The following is an 18,507-nucleotide window of genomic DNA, read 5'->3' as shown; positions in this document are numbered from 1 at the left end:
TACACACACACATTTTGTTGTAGTTACAGACATTTGAACTTTATGATGTTGCAGTAAACAAAATGTTTCCTGCAAGTCTCCTTCAAGATTCACATTTCTCAATGTGACAACTGTCAATAGTAATACTTAATAGATTAATTTTAACTAAATGTGATAGCAAATGTTAAAATAGTGATTTATTTAAAGCTGAAAATGACTTGTATATCAATATTAGAGTGTAGTACAATAAAATGAACAGCGGGGGGCAGCAAACGACCACTTATTGGCTTAATATACCATTATTTTCATAATTTTCAGCTTTTTAACTGTTATAGAGGCAAATATGGTCCTATCTGTCTGAAAATTTTCATGCTTGTTTAGAGGCATAGTACACATGTTCACATGTTCATGTTAAGAATATCTGAGCATTCATTGAATAGATATAGGCATTTGGGGACACTTGGTCAAGGCCACATCTTGAAATAACCCAGTTATAGCCATTCAGATGCAAAAGTTTAACTTTTTTTAAAAATAATTATTGCTCTAAAGAGTCCAGAGAATTGTACTGCCCTGGGTTGGTTCTGATCAGGTTGAAAAATCTATGACTAGTTTGCAAAAGTAGGTTATTAACATAATTGTGAATGTTTAAATAACGATTTGATTGACAGTATTGGTTCTTGAGGCAAAGTTGTTCAGTATGAGGAGATCTATCATAATTTATGCATATTATGTGGATGTTTTTAACCCCACCTGATTACAGAGATGGAGAATACCATTTACAGCCAATACAGGCATTTCACCATAGGAATACATGGTTTTCAAAGCTTTTTAACAGTTATAGCGCCACCTATGGTCCGATCTCCATGAAACTTTGCATGCTTTTTCAGCATGTTATGTTACATATACATAATAATTTTCGTGAAGTTTTGAGTTTTCCTTTAGGATTTATATGCTTTTGAGTGTATTTTGCTACGCCCCTCTTCTAAATGACCCTGTTATAGGCATTCAAATGCAAAAGTTCAACTTTTTTTTTATAATTATTGATCTAGAGAGTCCAGAGAATTGTCCTAGACTGGTTTGTTTCCGATCAGGCAAAAATCCAGAGACTAGTTCGCAAAAGTAGGTTTTAAACATAATCGCAAATATTTAATGAACGATTTGATTGACAGCAATGCTTTTAGAGGAAAAGTTGTTCAGTATGAGGAGCCCTATCATATGATGTGTATATTTGGTTGATGTGTGCAACACCACGTGATTACAGAGCCAAAAAACTCGTTAGCGCCAACTAGTGGCCGATTTCTTTCAAAATTCTTACAGACCTCTAAGTCCATGAGTCAAACATGCCCACCGAGTTTCATTCCGATCAGCCTCCGATAACCTTGTCTTAGAGGTGCTCAAACTTCATTGGCCAATAGCAGCCATGTTTTTTGAGATACGCCAATGTCCTCATAGACATATATGGTACCTTGGACCAAGACACTGCATACCAATTTTCAAGTCAATCGGACTAGCGGTCGGGTCGTTATAGCCATTTTCATGTTTTTTTCGTGTTATAGCGCCACCAAGTGTTCAATCGTCGCGATTATTTTATCGTGACCCAAGACTCAGTCCATACACATGTGTACAAAGTTTGGTAAAGATATCTCATTTTGTTCTTGAGTTATAGCCATTTTAGTAAAATAGGCTCCTCCCACAACGTTCGTTTTCCGCCCCTTAGCGATCGTGAATAGAAATTTCAATTTTTTTTCGATAATTATTGATATTCATACTCCAGAGAACATTTCTGCACTGGTTTGGTTCCGATCGGGCAAAAATCCAGGGACTAGTTCGCAAAAGTAGTTTTTTGACAAAATTCAAAATGGCGGAAAATCTATAATGGCGGAAATGAAATCGGAGATATACATTTTTTACGTCAGGTATTCAGCTTTCCAATGATATAAGACACTTGAGTCTACGACATACGGTTTAGGAGTTATGAGCAGTTTTGCGCAATTGATTGCTATAGCGCCACCTATAGGCCAATCTGGCTCATAATTTGATAACCTCTCCTCGATTTTTGTACTACCATCTGACAAAGTTTCAACGCTCCAGCCCTTACGGTTTGGGCTGCACGATGCGTTTTAGCGGAGAATAATAATAATAATAATAATAATAATAAAAATCAATACAATTACAATAGGGTTTCAGCACTTCGTGCTTGAACCCCTAATAATAAAAATCAATACAATTACAATAGGGTTTCAGCACTTCGTGCTTGAACCCCTAATAATAAAAATCAGCACAAATACAATAGGGTTTCAGCACTTCGTGCTTGAACCCCTAATAAAAATCAATACAATTACAATAGGGTTTCAGCACTTCGTGCTTGAACCCCTAATAAAAATCAGTACAATTACAATAGGGTTTCAGCACTTCGTGCTTGAACCCCTAATTAAAGCTGCAAGCAGCATTTAGCGGGGTTCAAGCCTTTAAGGCCTTTAAGCACACAAACATCAAAAGACATTAATTTTTATTTAGCAAGATTTTAAACACTGAAATAATAGATGGAAAATACCATTTACAGTCAATACAGGCAATTTACAATAGGAAATACGTGGTTTTAAAAGGCTTTTAACAGTTATAGCGTCACCTATGGTCCGATTTCCATAAAACTTTGCATGCTTGTTAAAGATGTTATCTTACATATGCAAAAACAATTTTCGTGAAGTTTTGAGTTTTCCCTTAGAATTTATAGGCTTTTGAGTGTATGTTGCCACACCTCTTTTCTAAATGACCCTGTAATAGCCATTCAAATGCAAAAGTTCAACTTTTTTTCAATAATTATTGATCTAGAGAGTCCAGAGAATTATCCTAGACTAGTTTGGTTCCAATCGGGCAAAAAACCAGGGACTAGTTCGCAAAAGTAGGTTTTGAACATACTCAGGAATATTTAATGAACATATTAATTGACAGCAACAGTTCTAGAGAAAAAGTTGTTTGGTATGAGGAGATCTATCAAATGATATGCATATTTCGTGGATGTGTGCAACACCACGTGATTACAGAGCCGTAAAACTCGTTAGCGCCAACTAGTGGCCGATTTCTTTCAAAATTCTTACAGACCTCTAGGGCCATGAGACTTGTCTAATAGGTGCTCAAATTTAATTGGCTGTGGCAGCCATGTTTTTTAAGATACGCCAATGTCCTCATAGACATACTTGGTACCTTGGACCAAGACACTGCATACCAATTTTCAAGTCAATCGGACCAGCGGTCAGGTGGTTAAAGCCATTTTGATGTTTTTTCACGTTATTGTGCCACCAAGTGTTAAATCGTCGCGATTTTTTTATCGTGACCAAAGACTCAGCCTATACACATGTGTACCAAGTTTGGTGAAGATATCTCATTTTGTTCCTGAGTTATAGCCCTTTTAGTAAATAGGCTCCCCCCTGAACGATTATTTTTACGCTCCTTAACAACCGTGAATATAAATTTCGACTTTTTTTGATAATTATTGATAATCTGACTCCAGAGAACATTTTGACACTGGTTTGGTTCCGATCCGGCAAAAAACCTAGGACTAGTTTGCAAAAGTAGTTGTTTGACAAAATGCAAAATGGCGGAAAATCTATCATGGCGGAAATGAAATCGGAGATATACGTTTTATTCGTCATGGACTCACCTTTCCAATGATATAAGACACTTGAGTCTACGACATACGGTTTAGGAGTTATGAGCCATTTCGCCCTTTTGATTGCTGTAGCGCCACCTATTGGCCAATCAAGTTCATACTCTGACAACATTAGCCTCGATTTTTGTACTACCATCTGATAAAGTTTCAAGTCTCTAGCATTTACGCTTTGGTCTGCACGATCACAGTTTAAATATGATTGAACAATATTAGTTTAGAGGATAAGCCAATGAGTGGTCTTCTGCTGCCATCTGGTGGCAATTTTAGGTAATACGCCATAATATATTTGAAATAAATTAATTTGACAAAATGTAATTGTAAATATTGTAATAGTGACTTTATAATGTCTAAATAGGAATTATAGAACATGATAAGTAAATAGAATGACAAAATGACCATTTAAGCCCAGCAGGTGGCAGCAGAGAACCACTCATTGGCTCATTTTCATTTTAAATGTCTGTTTTTCATTTAATTGGCACATTTTCCAAGTTAATGTCTTCAGACGTGCTTAACTCACATGCACATTTTGTTGGAGATATAGATATTTGAAATAAATGATGGGTAACAAATAGCTTATTCCAGGTTTTCCCCTTTAAAACATATTTTCAGGCATTATTTTAATTGTAATTTAATAATTATTGTAAAAACATTAATCAAATGAACAAATTAATTGATAAACATTGACAAAATGTCATTTGCAACATTTATTATAATGATTTTATAAAGTTTAAATATGCTTAGTAAGCAGAATGAACCAATGAGTGGTCTTCTGCTGCCATCTGGTGGCAATTTTAGGTAATACGTTTTTAACATAATTGTGAATAAATAAATAACAATTTGATTGACAGTATTGGTTCTTGAGGCAAAGTTGTTCAGTATGAAGAGATCTATCATAATTTCTGCACATTATGTGGATGTTTTTTACCCCACCTGATTACAGAGATAGAAAATACCATTTACAGCCAATACAGGCAATTCACCATAGGGAATACATGGTTTTCAAAGCTTTTTAACAGTTATAGCGCAACCTATGGTCCGATCTCCATAAAACTTTGCATGCTTCTTCAGCATGTTATGTCACATATACATAACAATTTTCGTGGAGTTTTGAGTTTTCCTTTAGGATTTATAAGCTGTATAGTGTATTTTGCTACGCCCCTCTTCTAAATGACCCTGTTATAGCCATCCAAATGCAAAAGTTCAATTTTTTTTCAATAATTATTAATCTAGAGAGTCCAGAGAATTGTCCTAGACTGGTTTGGTTCCGATCAGGCAAAAATCCAGGGACTAGTTCGCAAAAGTAGGTTTTAAACATAATTGCAAATATTTAATGAACGCTTTGATTGACAGCAATGCTTCTAGAGGCAAAGTTATTCAGCATGAGGAGACCTATCATATGATATGTATATTTGGTTTATGTGTGCAACACCACGTGATTACAGGGCCATAAAACTTGTTAGCGCCAACTAGAGGCCGATTTCTTTCAAAATTCTTACAGACCTCTAGGGCCATGAGTCAAACATGCCCACCGAGTTTCATTCCGATCGGCCTCCGTTAACCTTGTCTTAGAGGTGCTCAAACTTCATTAGCCGATAGCGGCCATGTTTTTTGAGATACGCCAATGTCCTCATAGACATATATGGTACCTTGGACCAAGACACTGCATACCAATTTTCAAGTCAATTGGACTAGCGGTCGGGTGGTTATAGCCATTTTCATGTTTTTTTTGTGTTATAGCGCCACCAAGTGTTCAATCGTCGCGATTGTTTTATCGTGACCAAAGACTCAGCCCATACACATGTGTACCAAGTTTGGTAAAGATATCTCATTTTGTTCTTGAGTTATAGCCATTTTAGTAAAATAGGCTCCTCCCACAACATTCGTTTTCCGCACCTTAGCAACCGTGAATCGAAATTTCAACTTTTTTTCGATAATTATTGATATTCAGACTCCAGAGAACATTTCTGCACTGGTTTGGTTCCGATCGGGTTAAAATCCAGGGACTAGTTTGCAAAAGTAGTTTTTCAACAAAATTCAAAATGACGGAAAAATTTGCCTACCGGAAATGAAATCGGAGATATACATTATTTACGTCAGGTATTCAGCTTTCCAATGATATAAGACACTTGAGTCTATGACTTACGGTTTAGGAGTTATGAGCAGTTTCGCGCAATTGATTGCTATAGCGCCACCTATAGGCCAATTTGGCTCATAATTTGATAACCTCTCCTCGATTTTTGGGCTACCATCTGACAAAGTTTCAATGCTCCAGCCTTTACGGTTTGGGCTGCACGATGCGTTTTAGCGGAGAATAATAATAATAAAAACCCTTACAATTACAATAGGGTTTCAGCACTTCGTGCTTGAACCCCTAAAAACCCTTACAATTACAATAGGGTTTCAGCACTTCGTGCTTGAACCCCTAAAAACCCTTACAATTACAATAGGGTTTCAGCACTTCGTGCTTGAACCCCTAAAAATCAGCACAAATACAATAGGGTTTCAGCACTTCGTGCTTGAACCCCTAAATACTTTTTGTAATATTGTTAGTGGTAAAATGGTATATAAGCGTATTGTAAATATTTATAATAATAGTAATAAATATTATTTACTATTACCAGGGAGGGGCACATTACATTTTGAGACAAAAGGGGCAGGGGCTTGAGCCCCCCCGGCCCCCCCCTTGTGCACGCCACTGGCTGGTACTGATAGAAAGGTGTCAGAATACACAGTGCATCGCAGTTTGTTGTGTATGGGGCTGCATAGCCGCAGACCAGTCAGGGTGCCCATACTGACCCGTCCACCGACAAAAATGCAACATTGTGCACGTGAGCATCAGAACTGGACTACGGAGCAATGGATGAAGGTGGCCTGGTCTGATGAATCATGTTGTCATTTACATCACGTGGATGGCCGGGTGTATGTGTGTTGCTTACCTGGGGAACACATGACACCACGATGCACTATGGAAAAAATGCAAGCTGGCAGAGGCAGTGTGATGCTTTGGGCAATGTTTTGTTGCGAAACTTTGGGTCCTGCCATCCATGTGGATGTTACTTTGACACGTTACACCTACCTAAACATTGTTGTAGACAATGTACACCCTTTCATGTAAACGGTATTCCCTAGTGGCTGTGGTCTCTTTCAGCAGGATAATGCGCCCTGCCACAAAGCAAAAATGGTTCAGGAATGGTTTGAGGAGCACAACAACGCCAGGGGTCCGTTCTTCGTACCTCGCTTAATACATCTGAGATGATTTGACAGATCCCAGATCTTCTAATCGTGATAACTGATTTCTGGCTAATTTGGTTCTTCAAACGAATGTGCGGATTGGATTAAAATATCTGGATTAAATGATCTAAGATTACTGCACGTTCTTGTGTTCCCTGAAGAGGGCAGATGCATCGAGACTCGAAACCACGATCAGTAAAGCAGCAATTGGCTGGCGTCAAGACGGCGTAATGACATCATATAATTAAAAAAAGCCACCTGGCAAAAAACTTGACAAATTACACAAATTTCTGGACCTTTACTGTATATCCTTATAAAGGATATAAAGGGATATAAAGGATACCAGCAAAACTACCAAACCAACATAAACGTTATAATTATATAGTCACAATTATTTATAATCACGATTTTAAGGTATTTGTACACCCTTTACATTTTTATTTCAATATTGTAATTATCAATTAATTTAATCTTTGATTCAATTTGAAACAGATTTGTTACGTGATAGTTCTCTGCATCTCCTGCGCTGCATCAAGCGACTCCCATAATATCCTTCATCGCTCAAATTAATGCACGGCTCAGAGTAACTGTACAATGTGTGTTGTAGACTCCAATAAAATTATAAAGTAATTATTCCATCACAAATAAATCTCTCAATCAAGTGGCTGTGTCTATAGTATTATACACCTTTTACACAACATTATAATGTTTTCAAATATTTTTTAATATTTTCAAATATAATTTTTTTAAATTAGTATTGCCCCTGGTTCAGTAATGAACTCTTGTAATAAAGTAGCAGTGGCTGGGACATATTTTAAGTATCACCTCAAGATGCAATCTAATCCTGTTTACATGATATAAGCCTGCTCCCGAGCAGGTTTGATCTCACGGACATGTTACTGACAACAAGTCCAGGATGAGTGTCGAAGATCCAAACAATCCAAGATCATGCCAAATCGTCAACAATCAAATCCGGCTAACTGAGTTAGCGACGTATGAAGAACGGACCCCAGATCTCAATCCAATCGAGCATCTGTGGGATGTGCAGAACAAAGCAGTCCGATCCATGGAGGCCCCACCACACAACTTACAGGACTTAAAGGATCTGCTGCTAACATCTTGGTGCCAGATTCCACAGCACACCTTCAGGGGTCTAGTGGAGTCTATGCATTGATGGGTCAGGGCTGTTTTGACAGCAAAAGGGGGACTGACACAATATAAGGTCATAATATTATGCCTGATCGATGTATATAAAATGACATTGATTGCATTTGTAATGTGTCACCTGTAAAAGTGAGGAAAATTACTGATCTACTGATTTCTGATCCTACCTCCTGTTTTGACACACTGCACATCCCTAATTAAAATGTGTAACTATCTAGAAACTGACCTATTAGAATAATGAGTTTGTCTTCTCAAAGACAAAAACTGCTTGCTAAATTAAAGGTCCTGTTCTTCCTGATCCCATTTTTCAAACTTTAGTTAGTGTGTAATGTTGCTGTTAGAGCATAAATAATACCTGTAAAATTATAAAGCTCAAAGTTCAATGCCAAGCGAGATATTTTATTTAACAGAAGTTCCCTTTCAAAGCCTACAGCGAACGGCTGGTTTGGACCATAGCCATAGAGAGAGGGCCGGCCCTGACCAATTTGGTGCCCTAGGCAAGATTTTACTTGGTGCCCCTTGTGTCAAAGTTTAGCACTACACGTTATCAGTCTTTGGAAACACTCGTACTGTTTTATTTTTGTAATGCATTGATGTTTTATTTTTATATTTATTGTTGTTGTTTTATATTATGTCCAGTCCATTCTACCCCATCATTATGTTCATGATATTATTATTATATATATATTTTTTTTTAAAGGCTGATGATAGTCAAACTATACAAAAATTGCACCTAGGCTATGCCACATTACAGCCTAAACACAAAGAGCAAGAGTGCATCTAGCATTCATGCACAAACTATTTATTGAGAACTAGCAAAAGTATTTGTTTTCCAATAGATGGCAGCAATATTCCACTAAACTATGAGCATTCATGTTTTCACCAGGAATTAAACAGAAATTTAGATATTTAATGTGAATTTTACATAAAATGTTGCTTTTTTAAATAAACCTGTATATAAATATCATTACTAATTTGGGCAAATACATTTTAAAATTGATATACACCCCATTAAAACTGCACAACTGCAGAGTTAAAACATTAGGCTATTAAAAAAGTGATATTACATGCGTTTAATATTTTTATATTACTTATTTTGTACAAAATCACACTGGCTGTGGCCTCTGGAGAACCCAGAACAGCTGCTTGCATAAAGTTTAAGGTAAAAATAACTGGAATTAATTAGCTAACAATGCTCTTCTTATTTAAACAAGAATATTTTTCATGTTTCCAGTCCAAATATCTAAAAATTCTTAAATCAAAGTGCATTTACTAGATAAGTAAAATGACATAAGACATTTTTCTTGTTTACTTCAAAAAATAAAATCAAAATGAAGTGAGTTTTTGCTTAAAACAAGCTAAATTATCTGCCAATGGGGTGAGAAAAATACTCTTATTTCTGTTTGGGACAGAAACAAGATTTCAATAAAGAAAAAGATTATTTTTCTCACTCCATTGGCAGATAATTTAGCTTGTTTTAAGCAAAAACTCACTTCATTTTGATTTTATTTTCAAATAGGCCTAAACAAGAAAAATATCTTCTGTCATTTTACTTATCTAGTAAATGCACCTTGATTTAAGAATTTTTAGATAAACAAAACACAAATACTAAGTAAGAAGAGCAGTGTATCCCTTATCTTCCCTGCATCAGAGGGCTTCTGTCTTTTTTGACACTACAATTCGGCCATCCGTCATAAATAATCAGGCAACTTACACCGTGTCAACACCTGGCGCGAACGGCCAAGCACCCTAAAAAATGAAAGCAATCCTGTCTGCGTTGGATGCGGCGAGAGGCGACGCAACACAACAAATTCCCCTAACGATAAACTAATCGCGCGTTGTATTTCTGACGCACTTCAAGTAGATCGGCGCGGGGAGATTGATGAGGCGCACCGGGAAGAGGCGGGGGACTTAGATAAGTTTTTTTGCGCTTTACTTGGTAATATTTCAAATTAATATGAATAAAATAGTATCAGTAATACATTTTGGCGCCCCTATTGATGAGTGGTGCCCCTAGCATTTGCCTATTCCGCCTATGCCACGGGCCGGCACTAACGTGTTCTGTGTAACAGAAGAGGCAAAAAAGTTTGTTATTAAAGTATTTGTATTTATTCAAGACATTGTGATATCTGTTTCAAAAACTGACCATTGAGATGAACCTGTCTTGCAAAGTGCACATATGCCTGAAAACATAACATTTCTGAAAATAAAAATTAAAAAAATAATCTGGCAGACTGGCACAGTGCCAGAAAACATAACATTTCTGGACTTCTGGAAATAACAGAAATACAGAAACAAATAATGAATGCAAAAAATAAATAAATACACATTTCAGTTAACAAAGAAGTTCACCCTCTGCAGCAGCTCAGGCAACAACAGCACCTCTAGGGTCATCATGAGCCGCGTTTCCACCGAAATTACCCGGAACTATTTGTACCAGGAACTTTTTTCCCAGGAACTTTTTCTCCCCCAGACCTGCTACAATCTGCGTTTCCACCGCGGTCTAAAGTACCGGGGAGATTAGGCAAATTAGTCCGGTGACGTGGGAATGCGCGCGACTGCTTCTCCCAGTTACCGACGGACAGTAATCACTTTTGCGCGATACTGTCTGCAACAAAAACAAGTGTAGGTGATGCAAGCAGCGCTGCTTTTGCTGATTATGTACACACATTACCAACACTGCTTATTTAAACGTGCACTTTCACCTGGTTTGACCATTTTAATGCAAAATGAGATGATGGGCAATCCAAAATCTGAATGTGCTCAATTCCAAAACAAAAGATTTTTTATAAAAGGATAATGAGGTTTCAGTCATGACAGATGTGTGAAAAGTTAATTGAATGAAAACAATAGACTGAATTAAGCAGTTGAAAGATTAGGTACTAGACTGCAAGTATTTTATTTTTTATCACAATAACATCTCTTAACATTCACAAACAAAAAAAAATTCACATGACTAGTATTACAATATGCTTCATTAAATGCATAATTTTAGAGACTTCTTCCTCAAATTTGAAATGAAGCAGGACCACACTTATGGCTTCACTTAAGTTGTGGTTATAAGTTATTATACTACATTCACATAGTTATACATTTAAAAATATAATATTTGGGTTTTCTAGATATGTTAATGTGCATATTCAGAAAGACTTGCGAGCAGCAGCCCTTTTATTTGCTTCCTACACTATATGAATACAATTAGAATGTGGTTATATAGTTAGAATGTGGAAATTAAAGACACAGTGACATTTTACACATTTTACTTTATTTTAGACAGATTAGTTCTTACAAAATTAAAATAAAAGTGTGCAAAGACAAATAAATTACTAGAACAATAAAATGAAAATATAAAATGTGAAAACAACAATATAAAAAAAAGTGTATTTTTCAGTAACCTGTCCAAGAGCTGTGCCAACACGTACAATATATAAAGTACAAGTGTGGTAGAGCAAATGCTTCATTCAAGCAGCTGGTCATTGTGGCTACTTCTTGAACGACTGGACAAACTGTCCAAGAACAGACAGAAACCCGGTCTGAAAGTCCCTCTGCTTTCTTCCACTTCTGACTGGTGGAATGCCAGCTCTTGCCTCCTCATCTCTCCTCGGCCTGGCTATCCAGTAACAGCTGAATATATTGGTCAGTTCTTGTCCATGCTGCAGGACGGCCTCAGCATCAAAAAAGTCACAGTCCCTTTTCCTTTTCTCTAAGTAGAAAAATTGCACAGAAACACATGGAAATTAATACACAAGGCAACCATGAAACAATAGAAACCATCAATAATTATTTAAAGTGTTTTCACTACAAATAATGAACAATTGTTTGCCCAGCTTGAACAATGCCCAGTGTGCAAATTTTATCATGGGCAATTTAAGTTTACAATTAAAAACAACAAAACCATTAAGGATTACACATCAGTTTTTAAATATATACACATTTTTGTCAGCTTTATAACGTACTGGTGACCGCGGGGGAAAACACGCTGGTCTCCGTTGCCTGCGATTCATCAGGGCCACTCGTTACGTCTGGAAAAGCACGTTGAAAAAAGTTACTGCAACGTGTTTAAACACTGCAAAGAGTTTAATAGATGATACCAAGATGATATATTTACCTTCAACCCACTCGGATTCCTGGATGGTTTCCAACAACGCACTAGCCGAGTCTTTCGTTACCGCTGTACCAGAAAAGGACGGTCTGTGTTCCAACAACGCGTCCAGGCGGTCATACCACTTGTTGATACGCCGGTCGGAACCGCTCCGGTTGTTATGATCCTTTAATTTCTTGTAATCTTGTCTTAATTTCTTCAACTTCTCTCTGCACTGTTTTCCAGTGTGACTGGAACCGAGTCGATATCTTCAGGTATACCTTTTCATTACGGGTCGCCGTTTCCAGTTCCCGCTGGATGTCCTCCTCCGCATATATGCTCAATAAAGCCTGAACCTCGTCGTCGGTCCATCGGTCGAATTTTTTGTTGAACTCCATTGTTGCAAAAAAAATATTTACTGAACGCAAAACCCACGGAACCCACCTCGCAAAAGACTTGTAAATATGGCGGTGGAAAAAAAAAATAGCTGCGAGAGCTCAACCAATCAGCATGTTCAGCGCCCAAGTCCCACCCCCGAAAGTTCGGGAACTTTTGAAAGTCCCACCTCGCAAGCAGGGCCGTTTGGAGGGGGAAATATTTACCCGGAACTTCATTTAGACCCTGGTTCCTGCGGTCGAAACACACCGAGTTCCCCCCCAAAGTTCCTGGTTCCGGGGTAAAGTTCCTGCGGTGGAAACGCGGCTATGGTCACCAAGGCAAGCCCCATTGCCCCTGGGCTTGTTCATCTCCTGCAGGGAGTGGTACACATAAAAACATAGCCTTCAAAAATCTGTATTGTTATAAAACCAACACATATTCATATTTCATATAGCCCATTCATAAAATCTAAATGCTGCATTAGAGATACAGGAAATGAATAGCCTACATATATTTGCTTCATTTAAAGGGGTGGTAAAACACATTCTTTTGAAGGCTTGACTGTGTTTGTGGGGTGCACTGTATCATGTGTTCATGCTTCGTTTTAAAAAAAATTGCCTTATTTTTCATATATTTGACCTTTATTCTACGCTGCTCTGTCCCTCCTTGTAAAACGGTCTGATGCTTTCCGGGTTGTATGAAGCAGTCCTCAAAAATACGCAGTGGGCTCTGATTGGTTAGCTGGCCCAGTGTGTTGTGATTCGCTAACCGCCTAGTGCACGTATGTCGGAAACGTCACGCCCCTTACCGGAGGCTGTGCTTAACGGCGTCAATAAAACTATATGAGCCCGAATCAGACCCAGAACATTTGAGTGAAGATGATCGAGCAGAACCTGTTCAGTCCTAAGAGTAAAGACTGCGGATCTATAATGATCGCTACTGAATGGCACTTTAACTTATGTATTTTTAGAACGATTATAGCCAAATATCTGTCGCAAGAACTAACCCAAAACAAACACTAAGCACTGGCTTTAACTATAGTAGCCAAATCACACAGTGTTTGTAACGTAAGGTTAGTGTTTACTCAACGGGGGCGTTCAGAGCACAACGGGGGGCGTTGGAAGCAAGATTCTTGAAAGGGGGGCGTTCAGGTGTTCCTGGGGGGCGTTCAGAAGTTTATACCAAAGATCCAGGCAAGACCAAATTAAACATGTATGCTAATTACTTGCAAAATAATGCCTACCACATTATAAAATCTGCCTGTTTAATGCGACGTAAACTATATCGCTTATTTTGCAATGACTAAAGCGCTCAATCTAGCCTGGTTTTACCAGACTCTCATACATTTCATTTGTACATAGAGTCTGGCCACTCTCCATTGACAAGCGTTTACTTCCTTGAAGGCGGGCACTCTGTTGAAGTTTAAAACTATTGGATCTGCCAAGAGTCACTCTGGATCTGCCTAACCAATCACTAACGTTTGGTCGTGACGTATGTCACGCGCCGTTCGCCTTTGATTCTCACATTAACTGTGCACACCACCTCAGTGTCAGTAATAAAATTCGGATTGTGATTTATTCACGGTGGAGAGGAGAGTTTTGTGATCGGAACGCGCTGCTCTCGTGGTGCATATCTCGTGCAATCATAACATGATTGTATGCTGTCAATAAAATGTAATATGCTTGGTATGATAAGAATAAATACTGCCGTGAATAACAGCCCAATTCAAATGTTTACGTGCTTTTCTTCTTTTATTTTTTGAGCGGTGATGAAATATTTTGCTCTTGTAAACACTTGCCAGTATTTAAAGAAATACAAGTCTAGAAATGCAAATTACAGCTCACGCAACCGTACAGTGCTCTGAAAGGGTCTATAAAGGATATAAACAGTGAGTTTTGAAGTGATATATTCTTGAAAACTCAGAGATGTGGATTCGGACAGCAATTACATTACCACACGACCTTGGTGTTTGTCAAAAACAGTCGGTAATTCAGCCTGGGTTTTTCTCGCGGGTGGTGGGAGACGGACGGCTTCAGCAACTCCTTCACCACTAACTGAGCGAACTTATTACATTTCCCGGACCACAACATCAGCAGTACAGCAGTGATTGTTCTTGCTCCGTGTAACGGGAGTTCGTTTGTTCAGGGAAGAAGGAGGCGGGAACCGGCGAACGTTTAACAACTTTTAATCAAATAATAAACACAAAATGAAAGTAAAAGCGGCAGCCCCTCACGGACGACTGCCGCGCACAAACATAACAAAACGCATCTTAAAATCCAGGCCTGGTCCTCTCTCGTCCTTCACCGGTGTCGCTCGTCCTTATATGCCTCCGTGCTCCCTCATGAGAGGACTCGAGACCGGTGTGTCTCAATCACGCACACCGATCTCGCTCGCTCGTCCACCTCGCTGCACTCCGGTTTTAACTTCTGGACATTCGTCAGCGCTGCCACACACTCGCATCTTTCACCGCCGCCATTACTGAACTACAACTCAAACTAGCGCACGACATTAACGTCATCGCTCTCAGCCACTCCCTCTGTTCGCTGATTGGACCGGTAAAAAATTGTTCGGGGGAAAACCTAAGCATACACCGCAGTCCCAGACGTAGTACTGAAGGAAAATGAAAATTGAGCGGAAGTACGTAGGAGGGCGGAGCCAGGCTACGCACAATCCGGTGGTGGCTAGAATCCAGCGCTGACTGGAATCACGCAGCGGAGGAATGGGAAGTTGACAAGCCATTAAAAAAGTATTGACTTAAGAACCACAATAAATCATGTTCATATTCACTCCGGGGATGAATTTTAAAATTATATTTGTATAAAGGTAAAACGTTTACATTTTTAGGCATTAATCAATGCAATGCCTAATGCCAAAATGTTTTCTTAAAAGCCTTATTCGCACGGGATTTATTGCCTGGTGACCTCTAGCCATTTGTAATAATTGCGGAGGTTGTTTGTGATCTTAATCCAGTGCGAATCGGCCATGTCTGTAATTTATAAAATTACCCCGCGAATGACCTACCATATTCCGCCGAACACACCCTGTGATAATATTAATCCTATGCGAATCGCCATCTCTGTGATTTGGCCAGAATTTGGAGGGTCGTATATAAGTTTTACAAGGTTTTTGTTTCCTGTGCGCATTTGTATCCACATTTCGCGAAGAATGAAGGCTGCATTCATAACGCACACCGTTATAAATCCCTGTGCAGCTGTGCACATTATACTTTCACTTTAGAATTAGAGCCAATTTGGGAGCGAATTGCTTGAAAGGTGTGTTCAATATTATTATTAATGAAAAACACAAAAACAGAACAATACAATGTCAAGCTCGCTTAAATGGGTGCTTTTACATTTAGCTTTAATCTTCTGCATTCATATTGTCAATTCCTCACTCTTGTGATAAATGAAATCTCCTGCTGCTGGTCTGTGCTCAGTTCAGTTTTTAATTGTAACTTCTGTTCTCTAACTGAACTATTTTTATTACTAGGTTATACAAAATCAAAATGACGGTGGAAAAGTGATGTAACCGGTGTAACACCGACTATCGCAACCAGAGGCGAACCAACATTGATTGGGGGCCCCAGGCAAAATTAATCAATGAGGCCCTATTTAAAAAAAAATTTAATACAGCCTATCTTCGTTATCTAATTTTACAACATACAAAAAGTAGAGTTTTTATAACAAAAATAAAAAAAACTAAATAAAGTGCTTTTGTTTAATTAACAAAATGTCAATCTTCATCTTCATAAGAGAAGATACAATACAAAATCTTCAAAATACAGTACAACCTTCATATTTATAACCAATTGTCACCTTAAAAACGGTGCTTTGTGTGGTGGTGACAGGAACAAGAAATTATCCGACATATAGAAATATGGTTATCATTTTAATCCCTTTATTTTATTAGTTTTATATATAATAATTTATATTAGGCTAATTTAATTAGGCTGCTTAAATATATAAGCTGGGTGCTTGGAAGCGACGCGCACGCTTAAAGCTTGAGAAAAAAAACACCGGCAAAAGAAATGATTATAAATGTGTCAGAAAAAAAAAATAACAAGGAGCCATTTTATATGTTTATTATTAAACTAGTATTTTCTGAGTCAGTGTCGGCTGGAGAGATGAAGTTGACGATGCCGCCTCTCCGCTGCGGTTTGTTTACGTGCCTTTAGAGAGAAATGCACTTTTCATACGGATTACAACCAGAGAATATTTGTTTTCGATTTGAAAGATTTCGATTTGATTCGTTTAAAAGTACACATTTCAAGCTTTCAGGCTAGATATAGTTCTCATATATATGTGAGGCAAGAAGCCTTATAGGCTACGCGTAGTTTCGGTTCATTTATGAGATGCGCTGCAGCGTCCTGTTTGCTTTCTTTATTTTATCTATTTTTAACTATTTGTTAGAGCGAGCGGCCAAGCCAAACGGATAAGTTCTCTGCTTAACAAATCAAATCATGCATTTTATACAGTTTGAATAAGGTGGTTGAGAGGAGGTGGCGAAAGTATTGCCTCAAAAGGCGGGGCCCCAGGCAAGTGCCTGCCTTGCCTGCCCTATTGCGACGCCTCTGATCGCAACAGGCCTAGATAACATAGCAGCACGCGGTAAGGAACTGTTGTTTTATGATACATCATATGATACAGCTAAATCTATAACGAAAAAACATTTATAAATAGGCTATTGACATCATATCCGGGAGATAAGTCAGTAAATACAAATAAAATCACACACTTTGCTTATCCCTGCATCCCGTGCATAATTTCTAAATCACACGAGGTCCCCAGAAATACTAATCCCGTGCGAATAGGGCTAGTTCACCAAGTAGCCTAATTCACTGGTCTATGGAAGGCCGTTTCAGCATAAAAACGTTCCAGCGTTACTCGTCGTAATTATATTTTTACTAGTAACAATTCAATTAAAGAGCTCTACAATTCAATTATTACTAGTAACAATTACAATTAGAGAGCTCTATAATTCAATTATTACTAGTAACAATTATGATTAGAGAGCTCTCTAATTGAATTATAGAGCTCTGCAATTGTATTCTTACTAGTAACAACTGAATTGTAGAGCTCTATAATTCAGTTTTTACTAGTAACAATTCCAATTAGAGAGCTCTACAATTCAATTATTACTAGTAAGAATTCAATTGCAGAGCTCTCTAATTCAATTACAGAGCTCTGCAATTGAATTAGAGAGCTCTCTAAATCAGTTCTTACTAGTACAAATTACAATTAGAGAGCTCTTTAATGCAATTCTTACTAGTAATAACTGAATTAGAGAGCTCTCTAATTCCATTCTTACTAGTAAGAATTCCAGTTATAGAGCTCTACAATTGTATTATTACTAGTAAGAACTTGTATTCATTAGATGCAAAACATATTTGCGATTACACCCATTTCCCTCAGCAAATCCCGCCTGCGGTGCTACACTTCAAAATAAAAGTCCCATTAGACAACTTAGATTTTGCAATTGAAACTTAAACTACATTAATTCATAGCTTTATACTCTAAAAATTAGTAAAGCTCAAAGAAAACACATGTGTCTCTTTGCTGCTGGTCCTGGTAACGATATTGTTTACCAGACAAAATATAATCTAATTTTTGTGTTTATTATGCACTGTATTGAGCTACATATAGGCTAAGTATTAGGCTAGCCGTCACTCCGACATGAGATTTAAAATGTATTTCTCTCTTTTTTTAGTCATCATGTTTGTTTTAATTACCCAATAACTACTATATATGGAATATAAGTATGAGAGAAAAATAATGATTACAATTTTTTTAATATTATGTATAATAAGACTTTTTAAAAAAAAATATTATATACACCCAAAAAGTGTTGACTGTGGAATAGCCTACTGTAGGTTGGAAGGAGATATATTTAAATAGACTAAACCTATTCTGGCTTTAAATCCAAATTTCTTGTAGCCTAAAATGTTTTTTTTATTTTTTTATTTTCATGACCAGACAAACAAATAGAAGGCCAAATTAGGGGTATG

Source organism: Gobio gobio, assembly GCF_949357685.1.
Source record: "Gobio gobio genome assembly, chromosome: 10".
NCBI classification, from domain to species: Eukaryota; Metazoa; Chordata; class Actinopteri; order Cypriniformes; family Gobionidae; genus Gobio; species Gobio gobio.
Note: the sequence above shows the minus strand (reverse complement) of the source record.